The sequence below is a fragment of the Triticum aestivum genome, chromosome 6A, assembly GCF_018294505.1.
Source record: "Triticum aestivum cultivar Chinese Spring chromosome 6A, IWGSC CS RefSeq v2.1, whole genome shotgun sequence".
Lineage (NCBI taxonomy): Eukaryota > Viridiplantae > Streptophyta > Magnoliopsida > Poales > Poaceae > Triticum > Triticum aestivum.
In genome coordinates this window covers 155678178-155699335 of record NC_057809.1, presented here as the reverse complement: position 1 = coordinate 155699335, position 21158 = coordinate 155678178, and positions in this window count along the sequence as shown.

Here is a 21158-nt window from a genome sequence, read left to right as displayed (position 1 = left end):
TCTATTCCTTCGTTGACCGTGAGAGCTTGTCATGGGCTAAGTTGGGACCCCCCTGTAGGGATTAAACTTTCGAAAGTCGTGCCCGCGGTTAAGGGCAGATGGGAATTTGTTAATGTCCGGTTGTAGATAACTTAAACCTTAATTAATTAAAATGAATCAACCGAGTGTGTTACCGTGATGGCCTCTTCTCGGCGGAGTCCGGGAAGTGGACACGGTGTTGGAGTTATGCTTGCGCAGGTTGCTCTTCTAGATTCTCGCTCGCGCTTTGCCTCCTCTTCTCGCTCTCTTTTACGTATAAGATAGCCACCATATATGCTAGTCGCTTGCTGCAGCTCCACATATATTTGCCTCATCCATTCCTATAAGCTTAAATAGTCTTGATCACGAGGGTGCGAGATTGCTGAGCCCCTGTGGCTCACAGGTACTATAATTCCAGATGCAGGTCCAGGTGATTCCGCTCCAAGTGACGAGTATGAGCTCAAGTGGGAGTTCGACGAGGACTCTCAGTGTTATTATGTTTCCTTTCCCGATGATCAGTAGTGGTGCCTAGTTGGGGTTCGATTCAGGGCCTTGTCGCATGTTGGGTTTTCTTCTATTTTGGCGCCGTAGTCGGGCCATGAGTGTTTTGCATGATGGATGTTATTTATGTACTTTGATGTGACGTGGCGAGTGTAAGCCAACTATGTTTCTCCCCCTTTTATTATATGTTACATGGGATGTTGTAATGATTGCCTGACTTGCGACATTGCTTTCAATGCGGTTATGTCTCTAAGTCGTGCCTCGATACGTGGGAGCTATAGCCGCATCGAGGGCGTTACATTGACTTGGCACATGTTCACGCATGTAGTTGAAACAAAATCAACATAGCCTTCATGATATTTATGTTCATGGTGGATTATATCCTACTCATGCTTGCATCCAACGTTTATTAATTTTAATGCATGTACATGGCTGTTGTCGCTCTCTAGTTTGTCGCTTCCCAGTCTTTTGCTAGCCTTCACTTGTACTAAGCGGTTATACTGTTTGTGCATCCAATCCCTTAAACCCCAAAGTTATTCCACATGAGTCCGGTATACCTTCCTATATGCGGTATCTACTTGCCGTTCCAAGTAAATTTGTATGTGCCAAACTCTAAACCTTCAAATAATCATTCTGTTTTGTATGCTCGAATAGCTCATGTATCAACAAAGGCTGTCCTTATCTTCCGTGTTAGGCGGTTTATTCTCAAGAGGAGTGGACTCCGCTCCTCACTCACGAGAAAATGGCTGGTCACCGGATGCCCAGTCCCATGCTTTATGCAAACTAAATCAAAATTAATTGCAAACAAAACTCCCCCTGGGACCTGATGTATGTTGGAGGCACTCGTTGTTTCGAGCAAGCCATGGATTGATGCTTGTTGGTGGAGTGGGAGTATAAACTTTACCATTCTATTTGGGAACCGCCTATAATGTGTTTAGCATGGAAGATATCACCATCTCTTAGTTGTTACGTTGACAGTGAAAGTATACCGCTCAAAATACAATTTATCTCTATTTCAAAGCTGAGCTCTGGCACCTCTACAAATCCCTGCTTCCCTCTGCGAAGGGCCTATCCATTTACTTTTATGCTGAGTCATCACCCTTTTATTAAAAAGCACTAGCTAGAGAGCACAGCCGTCATTTGCATTCATCACTGTTAATTTATATTGGGTATGACTATGATTGGATCTCTTTTACCATGAATTACAATGTCTAGTCAGTCCTTGATCTTTAAAGGTGCTCTGCATTTATGTTTTGCGGTCTCAGAAAGGGCTAGCGAGATACCATCTTGTTATATCATATTATGATTGTTTTGAGAAAGTGTTGTCATCCTAGATTTATTATTATGACTTGCTAGTTGATTATGCTATTGATATGAGTAATTGTGAGACCTGAGAATTATTGCAAATGTGGTTAGTTATGATCTATGATGAAAACTTGAATGCTGGCTTGACATAATTACAACAACAAGAGCAAACAAAGTTTGTAAAAGTTTTTCTTTCTTTCTTTCAGTTTGTCAACTGAATTGCTTGAGGACAAGCAAGGGTTTAAGCTTGGGGAGTTGATAAGTCTCCGTCGTATCTACTTTTCCAAACACTTTTGCCCTTGTTTTGGACTCTAACTTGTATGATTTGAATGGAACTAACCCGGACTGACGCTGTTTTCAGGAGAATTGCCATGGTGTTGTTTTATGTGCAGAAAAAAATATTCTCGGAATGACATGAAACTCCACGGAACATCTTAGAAAAAATAATAAAAAATCCTCGCCAAAGATGAAGACTAGGGGCCCACCCCCTTCTCACGAGGGTGGGGGGCGCGCCCCCCCTAGGGTGTGCCCCCCTACCTCGTGGGCCCCCTGGAAACCCTCCGATGCCAACTCCAACTCTATACATTTGCTTTCGGAGAGAAAAAATAAGAGAGAAGAAATCATCGCATTTTACGATACGGAGCCACCGCCAAGCCCTAAAACCTCTTGGGAGGGCTGATTTGGAGTCCGTTCGGGGCTTCGGAGAGGGGGATTCGTCGCCGTCGTCATCATCAACCATCCTCCATCACCAATTTCATGATGCTCACCACCGTACGTGAGTAATTCCATCGTAGGCTTGCGGGACGGTGATGGGTTGGATGAGATTTATGATGTAATCGAGTTAGTTTTGTTAGGGTTTGATCCCTAGTATCCACTATGTTCTGAGATTGATGTTGCTATGACTCTGCTATGCTTAATGCTTGTCACTAGGGCCCGAGTGCCATGATTTCAGATCTGAAACTATTATGTTTTCATGAATATATGTGAGCTCTTAATCCTATCTTGCAAGTATATAGTCACCTACTATGTGTTATGATCCGGCAACCCCGAAGTGACAGTAATCGGGACCACTCCCGGGGATGATCATAGTTTGAGGAGTTCATGTATTCACTATGTGCTAATGCTTTGTTCCGGTTCTGTATTAAAAGGAGGCCTTAATATCCCTTAGTTTCCAATAGGACCCCGCTGCCACGGGAGGGTAGGACAAAAGATGTCATGCAAGTTCTTTTCCATAAGCACGTATGACTATACGGAATACATGCCTACATTACATTGATGAATTGGAGCTAGTTCTGTGTCACCCTATGTTATGACTGTTACATGATGAACCACATCCGGCATAATTATCCATCACTGATCCGGTGCCTACGAGTTTTCCATATACTGGTTCTCGCTTATTTACTTTCCCGCTGCCACTGTTACAATCACTACAAAATACCAAAAATATTACTTTTGCCGTCTTTACTTTTGTTGCCACTACCACCACTATCATATTACTTTGCTACTAAACACTTTGCTGTAGATACTAAGTTTCCAAGTGTGGTTGAATTGACAACTCAGCTGCTAATACTTGAGAATATTCTTTGGCTCCCCTTGTGTCGAATCAATAAACTTGGGTTGAATACTCTAACCTCGAAAGCTGTTGCGATCCCCTATACTTGTGGGTTATCAGCCACATAAGCTAGGCAGGTAGGGGGACGCAGCACCAGCTTGACCAAGTTTGTATTACAACCCAAATGCTACCATAGAAACATCAGGGGGAAGATAGGGACTGATAGAGCCAGCTTCAGCATCCCAGTCTAAGCACCCCCAGCCTTCATCCTTGCGACGCACGGTACACCTCGTTTGCCACCTGCTCGACCCTAGTGTCACTAATAAAATGAAGTAATAATACAGTTAAAATAGAGCGAGTGTCCTCTCTATCATTTCATTTCCAAAGTAGATAAAGAAAGTGCTTCTCTTTGTTAATGTATGTTTCATGAACTAGTCCCATTGTTAATGTTTAAGCGTTTCTGCAAACTGGGGTGCTTAATTTTAGTTGATCTACACAAAAATAGAGATTTGAATGTCTCAAGGCCCCTCCTTGTACTACCGCTATACACTGATATTCATCACTGGCAGAAGGTGTATCAGGGAGACTTGGGTCGATTTCCAGTATGATGTAATATTTTCTTCTGTTTATTAGTGTATGTTTCATCAACTAGTGCCACTATAATGTAATCATGCCTTTTCATTATCTGTGCAAACAGGGTTATTCAGCTGCATTTTGGTGGAACTGCACAAATGTACGGATGGAACCGGCATATATGCAGAGTGCGGGGTGCCAAGTAAAAATTACCAACACCAACCCTGCTCCATCTAAGCATTGGCATCCATCGCCATCAGTGGGATGTGTGGCGCTCACTATGGACGGATCTTTCTCGACAGCAAATCCTCTAACCAAATACTAGTAGCTTAGACTTAAAAAATACTAGTAGCTTATATTGGCAGTTTTCTAGGGGTGTACTCTTTTCTGAAAGAAGCACCAATCTATTTTTCTTTATTTGTACACAGTGTCACAACTTTGACCCAAAGGTCCAGAGCTATTTTAGGGTGATTGGCGTAGTACTCGAAGACTGATTGTAAGCATGATTTTTATTAGTTGTCACACTGATTGTAAGCATGAGCAGATGGAAGATTAGGTTAGTGCGAAGCTTACCTTAAACCCTACCGACGCCGTTGAAATGAGGCGAGCGTCGAGGGAGCCATGGAGAATGGCGGGGAAGAGACATCGTGCCATCCGGCCTCCTCTTGCGGTGGGAGAACAAATACTCCTGTGGCTCCGGCTGGCTCTGCACCCTCATGAACAGCACACCGTACTCGATCAATTCGTTATCCTCTGGGTGCTCGACCTTTGAACTGTACGCCCACCACCTCCGCCTGACTTTCGCCTCGGGCGAATCTGTCTGCTCCATCGGCCAGAGGAGATACTCGATGAACTCGAAGGACTGCGGTGTGACTGCCGCCGAGGAGTACATCGCCACCCTCATCACCATCGTCTCGCTCTTTCGCATACATTGCCACATGGCCCTCGCCGTCCTCAAAATCTCCCACTCATTGTCAAACCAAGTAAGGATCTCCTTCAACCTGGATAACTTTGCCTGGTCACCGCCGGCGATCTGCCTGATTCGCTGCTGCATCCCCTCCGTAGATGTCCTTCTGAGTGGTCTGGTGCTAGCTTTGGAAGATGGGAGGAGAGACGGTGGTCTTGCAATAGAGAAGAGGGAGAGGCGAGATGGTGATTTTGGAATGGAGATGATGGAGAGGAGAGGGGGTGGTTTTGAAATGGAGAAGAGCAAGAGGCGAGACAGTGGTTTTGGAATGGATATGATGGAGAGGAGAGGTTCCCATGCCTTTCGGTCGCTGACATGTGATTCTCAGAGAAGAAACTACAAGTTTCAGTTTCAGATAAGAAACTCCAAGTTCAGTTTCAGATAAGAAACTGCAACTTTTAGAGGCAGAGCATTAATATTAACACGGCCTTTTCAAATAGTGTTAACATCATGCTGGAAGTTTTATTCATGGTCGAAACTGGAACTACCAGCCAGTTAACATCATGCTGATCAACATTCATGCATAGCACATCTTCATATGATGCACAGTCAAAAAGATATGCTATTTTCAAGATGCCCACACAATGTCGAGTGTGCGAAAAATAGAGAAAACGAGGGACGAAGTTTTGGCAAGTGTTGGACGTGGTGTGCATAGATGACAATTGGGACCCACATGTCAATGAAGGCAGAGGCAAAAAATTTGGAGATATTTTCTCTGCACAGGTGGAATCGAACCCGGGCAGAACAGCTGTCGGGTAGTGTCACTCGGCCACTAGGCTAGTTCAGTTGTTTCGTTACTAATAAGGCACTTCCTCAGGTGGTCGGATCTTCTCCTGCGCCTTTGTGCACTCGCTGCGACGCCACTGTCTGCTATTGTGAACATGCTAAACAAATGGGAGGAATCTGGAGAGGACTGTACGTGGAGAGTCAGACAGTCGGGACCCACCAGGTCTATGGACGTGCGCAAGCAAGTGCCTCATCGAAAAAATACTTCCTCCTAATGCTATACATCAAGATAGTTGCATTTTTTAGGTGCTTCAACATAGTTACTATAGGAGATAAATTTACAACGAAGCCGGGGAGCTGGCAGGTATCATTTATTATCACTGGGGCAACAAGTATCAGCTTGGTTTTGGGCTGCCCCGTCTAGGTTTTCTTTTTTAACATGCATAGCCCACGACCTCGGTTGGGAGGTCCGTAGGCCTGTTTGTATTTTCTTGAGGGCCTTCATGTATCGACCGGCCTATGGACCTACCATCCGAGGTTTTATTTTTCCTGAAACATCGGCAGCCCAATTTATGTATTTTTTTGAAGAAAACGCAGAGGTCTGTTCTATTTTTCTATATAAGAATAGGAACGCATGGTCCAACTTATGTTTCCCTTCTAACTATATTATATATATTTAATTATTTTATATGTTATTATATATTATTGTTATTGTCATCATATATTTAACAGATACTTACATATGTAAGAAAACAATACCCCACATCTTATTAACTTATAAAAATAATTTCTTAACAATAAAATCCTGGATTTTTTTGGCAACGAAAATCCTGGTGATTGTGTACAAAAGCTTGGTAAGATTTAAGGACCAATGTAATAATAAATCACTTATTATTGAAATATATATATAAATAACAAAATGCTCAGCCCCTGTTTATTTTTTGATAACATTGCTGCTACCACCCCAACATTATAATTATAATAAGCCCAGCAAAATCGTGTATTTCGAGAAAGTGCAAATGGCCTGTAATTTTTTAGGAAAAACATAAATGGGCCGCATGGATGCTACATTATTTGTTCACCTAGCCCAGCTAATGGATTGTAATTCAAAAAAAATCAAATGGACTGTAAATTCTACCCTACAAAAAAAGACTGTAAATTCTGAAAAATGGGTTGAATACGTGCCACATTTTTGGAGGCTGAAATGTGGGCCAATAGGTCGAAGCCAATGCAAGTCGTTGTCAACTTAGTCAACAAATGATTCTGACATCGTTAGCCGTTGGATTTACATCCAACGACCGACATCCATCTTCAATCTCTCGTCTTCTTTGTCCAGCGCCGCCGGGACCACCTGCTCCTGCCTCCACCCCTCCACACCTCCTGTTCTTCTCCATCGACTGCCGAACCACACCGCACCAGAACAAGTTAACCCTCGTACACCTCTCCGTCTACGACTCTACTCCCGCGTCTTCCCATCTCCGGCTCGTTGCTGTCCAGGGCCTCGCCATTGTCCACCACCTTGGATGCACTCGGCGCGGAGTGGTCAACATGGTCAACGAACGACACCATCGGAAGTAGACTGTGTGTGGAGAGGCTCACACCTGGGTCCACAGCCGCACATAGGGAAATGCCTCCTTATTACGCGCAAAATACTAATTCCTCCACCTGACAGCTGGGACCCACCGGAAAGGCCTATGTATTCCACGAAAAATGTTCCCACCGTTGACAGGTCGGACCCACCAGCTATATCTTTGCATGCAAGGAAGTGCCTCCTTATTACACACAAAAAATGAATACCCCCTGCTAGCTGGGACCCACAATAGTGGGAGGCTAACTTGTGGGCCAACTAAGTTGACGGGGACGGAGGGCTTTGTCAACTTAGCCAATATGAACGATTCTAGCTCCAGTGACCGTACAATGTCCATCCAACGGCCATAGTGCTTCTTCAACCTCTGGTTTCTTGCTCCAGCCGCCCAAAGCAGCGCTGATCGTGCCTTCTGCTCCTGCCTCGCATGGCCGGCTGCGATGCCGCGGAGGCCTCACCGCGCCCTACTACTCCCACCGCTAGCCAGGCCATCCCTCTACTCACCCACACCCCCTGTTATTCTGCGGCGACGGTAGCCTCACACCGCAGCGAACCAGCGAACCCTGATACTCCTCTATGAGTGGGCATCCACTGCAGCGTCTTCCCCGGCTTGACGTCATCCCCTTCCTAGGCCTCACCATCGTCCACCGCCCTGGTGCTCTTGGAGCGGCGTGGTCAATGTGGTCAAGGAACGACTTCCATTGGAAGAGTACTGTACATGGAGAGGCTGACAGCTGGGTCCACGGCAGCCGCAAGGAAGTGCCTCCTTATTATGCGGAAAATAATTATTCCTCCACCTGACAACAGGGACCCACCGGATGGGCCACCGTATTTGGTGAAGAAAACGTTTCCCCCCTGACTGCTGGGACCCACTGGACGGGCCACTGTATTTCGCAAAAAAAAATGTTCCCCCCGCTGTCAGCTCGGACCCACCGGAAGTGCCTCCTTATTACGCACAAAAAAATGAATACTCCCCCAGCTAGTTGGGACCCACCTTGGTGGGTGGCTGACTTGTGGGCCTACTAAGTTGACGGGGACAGAGTGCTTTGTCAACTTAGTCAATATCAACGATTCTAGCTCCAGTGACCGTACGATGTCCATCCAACGGCCGTAGTGCTTCTTCAACCTCTGGTCTTCTTGCTCCAGCCGCCCAAAGCAGCACCGGTCGTGCCGCATGATCCTACCTCCCGTGGCCGACCGTGCTGCCGCGGAGGCCTCACCGCCCCTACTATTCCCACCGCTGGCCAGGCCCTGCGGCGACGGCAACCTCACACCGCAGCCGAACCAGTGAACCCTCGTACTCCTCTCCGCGCGGGCTTCCACTACCGCGTCTTCCCCGGCTCCGCGTCGTCCCATTCCTAGGCCTCGCCGTCGTCCACCGCCCTGGTGCTCTCGGCACGGCATGGTCAACGTGGTCAAGGAACGGCTTCCATCTGACTTGGACTGTACGTGGAGAGGATGACAGCTGGGTCCACGGCCGCAGCAAGGAAGTGCCTACTTATTACGCGCAAAATAATTATTCCTCCACCTGACAGCGGGGACCCACCGGACGGGCCATCGTATTTCGCGAAAAAATGTTTCCCCTGACTACTGGGACCCACCAGCTACATCTTCACATGCAAGGAAGTGCGTCCAAGCAAAAAAACGATTCACCCCCCTGACTGCTGGGACCCACCAGCTACATCTTCGCACGCAAGGAAGTGCCTGGCAGTCGGGACCCACCTGGTCGAACCGTACATAGCATTGTCATTCTGGTCGTGAATATGTACGTACATACTGGTCGATGTAGAGGCATGCACGTGTCGTAGCAGAGGCGCGCACGTAGCATGTACACATACGTACAGCGGCCAGGGTGCAAGAAAGTAAATACGACCACGTATGTACATACGGGCAGGGTCTCGAACACCTACTCGCGCGTACGTACGGCCAGGGCTCGTGTACATGGCTGGGTTGGAACGGAGAAACAGCGTCGTCGTCGTGTTCATGGGGAGCCAACCGGCTGGGTCGGAACGGAATGCGTCGTCGTGTTCATCGGGAGGGCTTGGATGGAACAGCCGATGGAAACGAGGCCTGGCATACCGCAGAACGGAGGAAACGACCTTGTGTTCGACCGACCATGGTCGAAATGGGATCCTGTTCATCGGGAGGGGTCTGGCGTACTACAAAACGGAGGAAACTGACCTCCTACGATCGAAACGGGGGTCCTGTTGATCGGGAGGGGTGTGGCGTACTGCAAAACGGAGGAAACAGACTTGTGTTGGAGCGCTACGATCGAAACGGGGGTCATGTTCATTGGGAGGGGTGTGGCGTACCACAAAATGGGACTCCATGGGATACTTTTCATCTCCACCGTCGACCCCCTCCAGCCTCCACGGTCTACTGTTCATCCACCATCGACCTCCTCCAGCCTCCACTTGCGACTGTTCATCCACGGGCTCCTGTTCATCCAGCCTCCACCGCGCGCTACTCCATCGGCTACTGTTCAACCAGCCCTCTCCACGGGCTCCTGTTTAACCACCCCTCCACGGGCTACTGTTCATCCAGCCCTCCACCATCTACTATTCATCTTGCCCTCCACGGGGTCCTGTTCATCCAGCCCCAACCGGCTCGATCGATGGGGGTCTTGTTCATCCAAAGGCAACACCACGAGGTCCTGTTCATCCACCCCCACCGGGAACCGGGAACTGTTCATCCAAACCCCCCAACAAAGCTCACTGTTCATCCAGAGGCAGCATCGATCGGCTTCAGTTAGCAGCAGTAGCAAAGGAATCACTCAATCGGGTTCAGTTAACAGCCATCGATCGATCGCTCGGGTTTAGTAACACGTAGCCTCTAGTGCAATCGCTCGGGTTCAGTTAGAGCCCAACGCCTCGCTCGGGTTCAGTTAGAGCCCAACGCCTCGCACCCACGCACATGCATGTACGAGAGAAACGCGCATCGCTCGGTCCCGACCATCCACCGTAACTGGGAACACCCCGATATTTTCCTCGCCCTCGCTTCTACCATGGTTTTTCCGTCATGGACGGCCCAAAGAATGTCATGCAGCTGCGTCTCCGGACCGCCCATCATGAAAAGCCCATTTTCTTTCATGATTTTTTGTCATAGAAGTAGGACCCCACCACATCTGTGATGATACCGTGTTTTGTCACAATTATTGTCATAGAAGTGTCATAAGTATGACAGAAAAAATTTCGTTTGGCCCAAAATGTCACGGATGTGTCTTTTTTTGTAGTGTTTGTGGATAATACCCTGTACAGAAGGAGGCCAAACGGCATGAAGCTGAAGTGCATTCCTCAAGAGGACGGACTTGAGCTGTTGGCAGAGACACATGGAGGCATATGTGGCTCCCACATAGGGTCGAGAGCCCTTGCCAGCAAGGCATTCCAGCAAGGTTTCTTTTGGCCCACAGCCCTCCGGGATGTAGCTGCACTAGTAACCAAGTGTGAAGCGTGCTAGTTCCATTCAAAGAAGCTTCATCAACCAGCTCAAGCCCTTCAAACAATACCTCTCTCCTGGCCATTTTTGGTCTGGGGGCTCGACATACTGGGCCCCTTCCCCTGTGCTGTCGGGGGCTTTGAGTACTTGTACGTAGAAATAGACAAGTTCACAAAGTGGCGCAAAGTGGAAGCAGTGAGGAAGGTGACAGCACAATCAGCCGTCAAGTTCTTCAAGGGGCTAGTTTGCCATTTTGGTGTGCCGAACAGCGTCATCACCAACAACGGCATGCAGTTCACAAGCAGCACCTTCATGAAGTACATCCAGGACCTCGGCAACAAGGTCTGTTTCGCTTCAGTGGCACACCCACGAAGCAACGGCCAGGCGGAGAGGGCAAATGCTGAAGTACTGCGAGGCCTGAGGACAAAGACTTTTGACAGGCTGCACAAGTGTGGAAGGCGCTGGATTGATGAGTTGCCGGCGGTTCTTTGGTCGATCAGAACGATGCCAAATCAAGCCACCGACCAGACACCCTTTGCCCTTGTATACAGGGCAGAAGCAGTTCTCCCCATGGAACTCACATACGGGTCACCTCCAGTGCTCACTTATGATGAGCTCAAGCAAGAGCAGTTGCAGCAAGATGACGCGACGCTCCTTAAGGAAGATCGTCTTTGGGCGGCTGTGCAAGCTGCATGCTACCAGAAAGCCTTGCACCGCTACCATAGCCGCAAGGTTCATGCCCGAAGTTTTGAGGAAGGCGACCTTGTTCTTCGGCGCGTTCAGTCGGCCAAGAATTCCAACAAGTTGACACCAAAGTGGGAAGGCCCTTATCGGGTAATGCGAGTCACCAGGCCTGGTGCAGTCCGCCTGGATACCGAAGATGGTATTCCAATGAGCAACTCCTGGAACATCGAACATCTACGTAAGTTTTACCCATGAGGCGCTCTTGCCGGGCCTCCCGGCAAACCACCTTTTGTACAAGCCTTGCTGGCAAGGCATGTAACCCTTTGTACAGAGCCAGGCGCAGACCCTGAGCATAAATAAATGAAGCGTTGGCGCCCTAAGTTTTAGCATGCATGCAAGGTTGAGTCTCTCTCTTTGTTAGGGTTGATAGTGCTCAGGGGCAACTAACCCCTAGCATAGAGGTCAAGTGTGTGTCTTTTTGTCCTTTCCTTGGTTCGCAGGCTGCACAGGCATTTCTGCGAAACCATTTAAGAGCAGGGAAACGGACCGACATCCTCGACCCCGGCAAGCCATTGCCCGGGGCTATAGATTCAAGTATCAGACCACGGCAAGCCAAGGTTGCCGAGGGCTGCAGATTCAGATAAGTCTTCTGTCTCCTGTTATGCATTTCTGTATGGGACTTGGATGTATGAGACTTTGTTCGTTCCCGGGCCACCGTGCTCCCCCTTTCCTATGCCCAAGAACTCTTCTTTGGGTCGGAACTTGGTTGTAGTTGCGGTGACAAGGAAACAAACGAAGGGCCTAATCCTACTTCGCCCTGCCTCCGCCAAGAGCGTGAGTATGGTCGAGCTATGAAGTGGGAGGACGGCAAGGTCTGCTGCCGGGCAACAGTGCTTATCTTAATATAACAAGGACTCGTTACTTGGTATGAGCCTTGCTCACGCACAAAATAACCCAGCAACCCCCGTTTTCATTAATACGTTGCAAACAAGTACAACTCATATGGAATGTAAACATGTGCAAGAGGATTACAAGGTTTAAATTTGACAAATGCTCGCAGGCTTAAAAACTAAAAAAGGATAAGGTGCCCGTAATCCTTTTTCTTGTCCCTCTCCCCAGGAAGCGGACCAAGATAGTAGGAGGGAAAAAGGAGTGCCTATGCGAGGTACGAGAAGCAGAAGACACCAAGAGAACATCCCGGCAGTCATCCAGAAGAAGGCCGGTGATGACAGTGCCGGAAGAAGAGCCGAAAGACGAAGTAGCGGGCCGGGAATACGCGGCGAAGGCGTTGATGCCATCGTACTCCGACTTGACGGCCCACCACCCGCCTTCTTCGTCTTCCCCACCCCTCCAACGCCAGCCACCCAAGGCGACGACCCCGAGATGTTCAAGGAGCCGGCGATGCAGATGATGGTGCTGCCGGCGTCGCCCAGGAACGGTGTGTCCGACGCCTAGTCGGACCCGTCATCCTCCCGCGCACTACCCTCGTTGTCGCTGTCGCTGTCCTCCTTGTCACTGTCGCCCGAGGAGGACCTTTAATCATCGGTCGAGCTCTTTACACAGCACCCTAGCCTGTGTCCCGAGCGCCCGAAGACCTTGACGGAGAGCAGGTCGCTCTCCGCTAGCTTGTAGTAGAGGACGTGCCCATCCATCAAGCAATGGGCACGTGCGAAGGTTTTCCAACCCCGACAAAGGAGCATCACATGAGGGGCGGGGGACCTTGTGTTTAGCCACATGTCTCCATGGCAACACCCCTCCACGTGAAGCCTTAACCTCGGTGGCCGGTCGATCTCCAGCACCCTCGCAAATGCATCGGGAAGGTGAAGGCGGCTGCGGGGCGGCTCGCGCAACTGCAGGAAAAACTGCAGCGCCGTGTCCCCGACATGGCCGCTCGACGAAGCAGGAGGAGATGGTGACGAAGATGGTGACGACGCGGGTGTCCCCCTTCCACGCCCACCTATGCCTCGACCGCCTTGCCGACCGCGACCCCGGCCGGTACCTCTGCCTTGAGCATGGCACTCACCCTGGGCATCCGGCTCTTCCTTGACCGCCGCAGCTCTCTAGCAGGAGGAAGACCTGGTCGCCTCCGTGGGAGAATGGCCACGACCATGCCCTCTCGCCATGGCGGTGGATGGAGAATGGAGACGAAGGGGAGATGCGAGGAGATGCTCCTCCTCCTCCTCTTGAGTCCCCTTGTTTATAGCTGAGCGGGGAAGGCTAAAAGACTGCCTCTACGCCTCTGAAGAGCCCGTTCTGGTCAGGCTCATTAAGTTGGCAACAAGCAAGGATATCGACCGCCCTCCCGGCCCAATCAAAGGCGCGTAAAAATTGGCCACCGTGCACCTTCCCATATCCCGTGCGTCTGTCACCTACTCCACGCTGTGCATGCGGCATATGTGGCATAGGGGGAAGGCGTAGTGGGAAACATGGAATGGTTCCAAGGCAGAGAGAGTAAATGAGCAGCGGCCCTGCAATTTTAAAAGGGACACGCAAGCCGCCTCTTTACTATTCATCACGGAATGGAGCGAACATGTTGCAGTCAGTCCACGCACGACCCCCACATCACGCATTCAAAGCGGGTCATGGGGAAGCGCAACTGGCAAGGGAATTACTACGGTAAAACTCTACCGCACGTGTGCCCGCGCACCGTTCTGGGTCTGGCCCACTAAGGCTCCGCGCTTATATGTGACCCAGGCTCGGGGGCTCCTGTCAGTGTACAAAAATAGGGGTCCTTTTTGTTCCCCTTTACTTGTGCGCGGGCAGTTGCAGCCACACGCCTGTGGCCACGCTTGGCGGGACAGAAGAGGAAGCAAAAACACAAGACTACCAGAGCCGTGCTCGAGGCCAGAGGCATGAAGAGAAGAGGGGCGAGGTGAAACTCCCTCGGCAGGCCCTTGCCGGGGTGGCCTTCATGGCCCCGGCAAGAGCCTTGCCGGGGCGACTTTCCCAACACCAACAAGGCCGCCACCCTTGAGTCTAAGAGTCCCGATGACATCAACCACATCGAAACCAAGGCTCGGGAGGAGCCTCCATGGTGGCATGCAGACCCTTGTGAAGAGAAAGGGCCTGTGAGGCCTAGATAGGAACCAAGAAACAAGACAACAACAAGGCTCCTCGCCGAGGATGCCCACGAGGCCCCGGCAAGGCTCCTGCCAAAGATACCCACGAGGCCCCGGCAAGACTCGTGCCGAGGGCGCCCACAAGGCCCCGGCAGGACCGCGGCAAGGCCTTGCCGCCCCATCGCCACCCCAGCTCAGCGGCCGACCCACCAACTAAGCATGTACCCACGTGGCAGTACGTGGCTCCTAAGACAACTAGTCAAGCACCTACGTGGTGGCATGCAGATCTTCGTGAAGACCCTGCCACCTCGCCAGCTCAGCAGTCTGCCAGCATACATGTCGCTGCATGCCTCATTGGCCTGGACGCGTGTCGGAGCAAGGCGAAGCGGCGACGGACGGGATGGGCTTCGTTGCCGTCCCCAATAAAGCAAGAGGACACCTAGTTAGTGCATTTAATGTATTTTTTCCCGTGATGTCAGGCGATAAACTCGACTACTGTACAACTTTCCACCTCCTGTGTGCCACTGTGGCAGCCCCTTTGACTATAAAAAGGAGGCCCGCGACGTACTGTGAGGGGATTCTGACTTTTCGGACCATGCGCGCTTTGTAGCTAGTCCAAGAACACCAGATAAACGCAAACCAACATGAGTAGGGTATTATGCACGATTTGCGGCCCGAACCTGGATAAACTCCCCCCGCCTTGACCTTCTAAACCCACTCTTTTTACAGCCCCGCGCCCCAACAACCATAGTAGGGATTCCCTGTGATCCCATAGGTGTCGTTCCTGAGCCCCGACAGGAGGCAACCCAATTTTTATATTTGTTCTTTACTTTTTGTTCCTGTTTAGTAATAAATATTTTATCTAGACTCTATTATGATTGTGTTTTTATGTTTTAACTAGTGTTTGTGCCAAGTAAAGCCTTTATGATCTTCTTGGGTGATTGTTGTTTGATCTTGCTGATAAAAACATAAAGTATGTGCTCATGAAAATAATTTTCATTTTTTACCAGAGAGAGATAAAATACCAATTCCAACTGAAGTAGATCAATATAGAAATTTTCCTAGTCGTCCTAATTTTTCAGAAATTTTGGAGTTACAGAAGTATTCGAAACCTACAGATTGCTACAGACTGTTCTGTTTTTGACAGATTCTGTTTTTCGCGTGTTGTTTGCTTATTTTGATGCATCTATGGCTAGTATCGGGGGGTATGAACCATAAAGAAGTTGGAATACAGTAGTTTTAACACCAATATAAATAAAGAATGAGTTAATTACAGTAAGGTGGTGGTTTATTTTCTTATACTAACGGAGCTCATGAGATTTTCTGTTGAGTTTTGTGTTGTGAAGTTTTCAAGTTTTTGGGTAAATATTTGATGGATTTTGGGACAAGGAGTGGAAAGATCCTAAGCTTGGGGATGCCCAAGGCACTCCAATGTAAAATTCAAGGACAACCAAAAGCCTAAGCTTGAGGATGCCCCGGAAGGCATCCCCTCTTTCGTCTTCGTCTATCGGTAACTTTACTTGAGGCTATATTTTTATTCACCACATGATATGTGTTTTTCTTGGAGCGTCTTGTATGCTTTGAGTCTTTACTTTTTAGTTTACCACAATCATATTTGATGTACACACCTTTTGGGAGAGACACGCATGAATCAGAATTTATTACAATACTCTATGTGCTTCACTTATATCTTTTGAGCTATACAATTTTGCTCTAGTGCTTCACTTATATCTTTTAGAGCACTGTGGTGGTTTAATTTTATAGAAATTATTGATGTCTCATGCTTCACTTATATTAGTTTGAGAGTCTTTTAGAACATCATGGTAATTTGCTTAGGTTATAAAACTAGCCTAATACGATGGGCATCCAAGATGGGTATAATAAAAACTTTCAAATAAAGTAGGAGAAGTTTGATACTTGATGATTGTTTTGAGACATGAGGATGGTGATATTAGAGTCATGCTACTCGAGTAGTTGTGAGTTTGAGAAATACTTGTGTTGAGGTTTGCAAGTCTCGTAGCATGCACGCATGGTAACCGTTGTGTAACAAATTTGAAGCATGAGGTATTTCTTTGATTGTCTTCCTTATGAGTGGCGGTCGGGGACGAGCGATGGTCTTTTCCTACCAATATATCCCCCTAGGAGCATGTGCATAGTGCTTGGTTTTTGATGACTTGTAGATTTCTGCAATAAGTATATGAGTTCTTTATGACTAATGTTGAGTCCATGGATTATATGCACTCTCACCCTTCCACCATTGCTAGCCTCTCTAGTACCGCGCAACTTTCACCGGTACTATAAACCCACCATTTACCTTCCTCAAAACAGCCACCATACCTACTTATTATGGCATTTCCATAGCCATTCCGAGATATATTGCCATGCAACTTTCCACCATTCAGTTTATTATGACATGCTCCATCATTATCATATTTCCTTGCATGATCATGTAGTTGACATCGTATTTGTGGCAAAGCCACCATTCATAATTTTTTCATACATGTCACTCTTGATTTATTACACATCCCGGTACACCGTCGGAGGCACACATATAGAGTCATATTTTTTGTTCTAAGTATCAAGTTGTAATCTTTGAGTTGTAAATAAATAGAAGTGTGATGATCATCATTATTAGAGCATTGTACCATGTGAGGAAATAAAAAAAGAAAGGCCAAAAAAAGAGAAGGCCCAAAAAAAGAGAGAAGAGACAATGCTACTATCCTTTTTCCACACGCGTGCTTCAAAGTAATACCATGATCTTCATGATAGAGAGTCTCTTATTTTGTCACTTTCATATACTAGTGGGAAATTTTCATTATAGAACTTGGCTTGTATATTCCAATGATGGGCTTCCTCAAATGCCCTAGGTCTTCGTGAGCAAGCAAGTTGGATGCACACCCACTTAGTTTCTTTTGTTGAGCTTTCATACATTTATAGCCCTAGTGCATCCGTTGCATGGCAATCTCTACTCACTCACATTGATATCTATTGATGGGCATCTCTATAGCCTATTGATATGCCTAGTTGATGTGAGACCATCTTCCTCCTTTTTGTATTCTCCACAACCACCACTCTATTCCACCTATAGTGTTATGTCCATGGCTCACGCTCATGTATTGCATGAAAGTTGAAAAAGGTTGAGATTACTAAAGTATGAAACAATTGCTTGGCTTATCATCGGGGTTGTGCATGATTTGAGTATTTTGTGCGACAAAGATGGAGCATGACCAAACTATATGATTTTGTAGGGATGACCTTTCTTTGGCCATGTTATTTTGAGAGGATATAATTACTTTGTTAGTATGCTTGAAGTATTATTATTTTTATGTCAATATTAAACTTTTGTCTTGAATCTTTCGGATCTGAACATTCATGCCACAGTAAAGAAAATTACATTAATAAATATGTTAGGTAGCATTCCACACCAAAATTCTGTTTTTATCATTTACCTACTCAAGAACGAGCAGGAATTAAGCTTGGGGATGCTTGATACGTCTCCAATGTATCTATAATTTTTGATTGTTCCATGCTATTTTATTTTATGTTTTGGATGTTTAATGGGCTTTAATATGCTCTTTTATATTATTTTTGGGACTAACCTATTAATTGGGGGCCCGGTGCTAGTTTCTGTTTTTTTGCCTATTTCAGTGTTTCGTAGAAAAGGAATCCAAATGGAATGAAACCTTCGCGATGATCTTTCTTGGACCGAAAACAAACCAGTAGACTTGGAGTGGAAGTCCGAAACTCCGTGATGCGACCACGAGATAGGAGGGTGCGCCTAGGGGGGTAGGCGCGCCCCACCCTTGTGGGCCCCACGGAGCTCCACCGACGTACTTCTTTCGCCTGTATATACTCTTATACCCTAAAAACATTAGGGGGAGCCATGAAACCACTTTTCCACCGCCACAGCCTTCTGTACCTGTGAGATCCCATCTTGGGTCCTTTTCCGGCGATCTCCCGGAGGGAGAATCAATCATGGAGGTTTTCTACATCAACACCATGGCCTCTCCAATGAAGTGTGAGTAGTTTACCACAAACCTTCGGCTCCATGGTTATTAGCTAGATGGCTTCTTCTCTCTCTTTGATCTTCAATACAAAGTTCTCCTTGATGTTCTTAGAGATCTATTCGATGTAATACTCTTTTGCAGTGTGTTTGCTGAGATCCGATGAATTGTGGGTTTATGAACTTGATTATCTATTTATATTATTTGGTTCTTCTCTGAATTATTATATGCATGATTTGATATCTTTGCAAGTCTCTTCGAATTATCTGTTTAGTTTGGCCTACTAGATTGATCTTTCTTGCAATGGGAGAAGTGCGTAGCTTTGGGTCCAATCTTGCGGTGTCCTTTCCCAATGACAGCAGGGGCAGCAAGGCACGTATTGTATTGTTGCCATCGAGGATAAAAAGATGGGGTTTATATCATATTGCTTGAGTTTATCCCTCTACATCATGTCATCTTTCTTAAAGCGTTACTCTGTTCTTATGAACTTAATACTCTAGATGCATGTTGGGTAGCGGTGGATGTGTGGAGTAATAGTAGTAGATGCAGAATTGTTTCGATCTACTTGACATGGACATGATGCCTATATTCATGATCATTGCCTTATATATCTTCATAACTATGCACTTTTATATCAATTGCTCAGCAGTAATTTGTTCACCCACCATAATACATGCTATCATGAGAGAATCCACTAGTGAAACCTATGGCCCCGGGGTCTCTTTATTATTATATTGCATATCTTTTATTATCGCATCTCGTTTACTATTTTGCAATCTTTATTTTCCAATCTATACAAAAAATACCAAAAATATTTATCTTACTATCTCTATCGGATCTCACTTTCGCAAGTGACCGTGAAGGGATTGAAAACCCCTTTATTGCATTGGTTGCGAGGTTCTTGATTGTTTGTGCAGGTACTAGGTGACTTGTGTGTTGTCTCCTAATCGATTGATACCTTGCTTCTCAAAAACTGAGGGAAATACTTATGCTACTTTGTTGCATCACCCTTTCCTCTTTAAGGGAAAACCAACGCATGTTCAAGAGGTAGCACAGGTCGCTACACAATGGTATTCAGAGCGCACGCTGAGTGTAGGACGCGGCCACTAGGAATGGCCGAAAAGCCATAGGATGGAAAAATCTTATTTTGTAATTCCTATATATATCCGTTGGTTGTATGCTCTTCTCTATTCATTTCTAATCCTTCTCTATTTCAACAATATAGATGTTGTCGGTGGGAACAACACCTATGGGATCACAAGAATCCCTACTGTGGTTAGCGGGGCGCGGGGTCGTGAGAAGAGCGGATCAAACAGATAGCACACGGTTTGTTTATCCAGGTTCGGGCCGCGAGGATGCGTAAAACCCTACTCCTGCTTTGGTGGATTGTATATCTGTGTTCTTGAGCTAGCTATGGGGCGTGAGGAGCTCCAAAAAGCCAAATCCTTCCTCTGGTCGCCTCGGGCCTCCTTTTATATAAAAAGGGGTTGCCACAGTGGCACACAGGAGGTGGAAAGGGTACAGTGATGCGAGGTTATCCCTCGCATTACATGACAAGGCGCATTTAATGCATCTTTCTTAGGTGTCCTTGCTTTATCGGGGACGGGGGAGAAACCTGTCTCGTCCGTCGCCGCTCCTTTTTGTGTCGACACGCGCCCTGGCCAGCGACGCCTGAGATGCCATGTAGGTAGGCAGGCAGCTGAGGTGGCACAATGGTGGGTCTTCACGAAGATCTGCATGCCGCCACGCAGGTGCCTGCCCAGCTGGTTGGGTCGGCGGCTACATGGGAATGGCGGTGGAGGTTTAGTCGGCGTGGGCCTGGTGGTGGTCCTGCGGATGTCCTTGGCAGGGGCCTTGCCGGGGCCCAGGCAAGGGTTTTGCCGAGGCGCCTGCTGTCATCCCCGACAAGGTGCTTGCCGGGGGCCTTGTGGTTTTCCTCGGTTGGGATCCCGCCAAGGGTCGTCATCCTCTATAGTGTGTATCTGATCTTGAATGTCTTCACAAAGATCTGCATGCCGCCACGGGGATGTCTCCCGAATCCTTGCCCTTTGGGGCAGTGGACTCAAGGGTGATTTGCTCCGTAGTCACGGGACGAGTCGCCGCGGCAAGGGTCTTGCCAGGGCTGCTAGAACTGTCTCCCGGCAAGGATCTTGCCGGGGGAGTCCGCTTCGTCCCCTTTGTTCTTCGTGGTCTTGGCCTTGGCGTCGTACAAGTTCTCTTGAGCTTCGGTCTTACCCTGGCTCACCTCCCTTGCCTTGCTTGGTGTGGTGGTGTCCGCGGCTCAGACTGCCTGTGCATAGTTATAGGGGTACAAAAAGTGTACCCCTCTTTTTGTACACCGACAGGAGCCCCCGGGCCTGGGCCACACATAAGCGTAGCACGTTGTTGGGCTAGGCCCAAAAACGGTGCGCGGGCAGGCGGGGTGGTTTCCATTCCCCTGCGTGGCGCGGCGTGGGGAGGTGCGTGTGACGTGGGCAGCATGTGTGGGGTTGGTTCCCGCGGGCATGCGTCACACCACAGTTAATATGAAAGGAGGCGGCCCATTTTTCCCCCATAACAAAGGAATAACCACGGGCGCGTTGCTCACTTTTTCCACTTTCCTCGTGCCTTTTCCAATCTCAGAGCCGTCGTTTCCTCTCTTGCTTCCTTCGTAAGCTTCCGCCATCGCCCGTCGTCATTGCTTCGCCATCCCCCTTCCTCAGCCCTCTAAACTTCTTGGCCGCCATGGCGCCCAAATCCATCAAGGGCA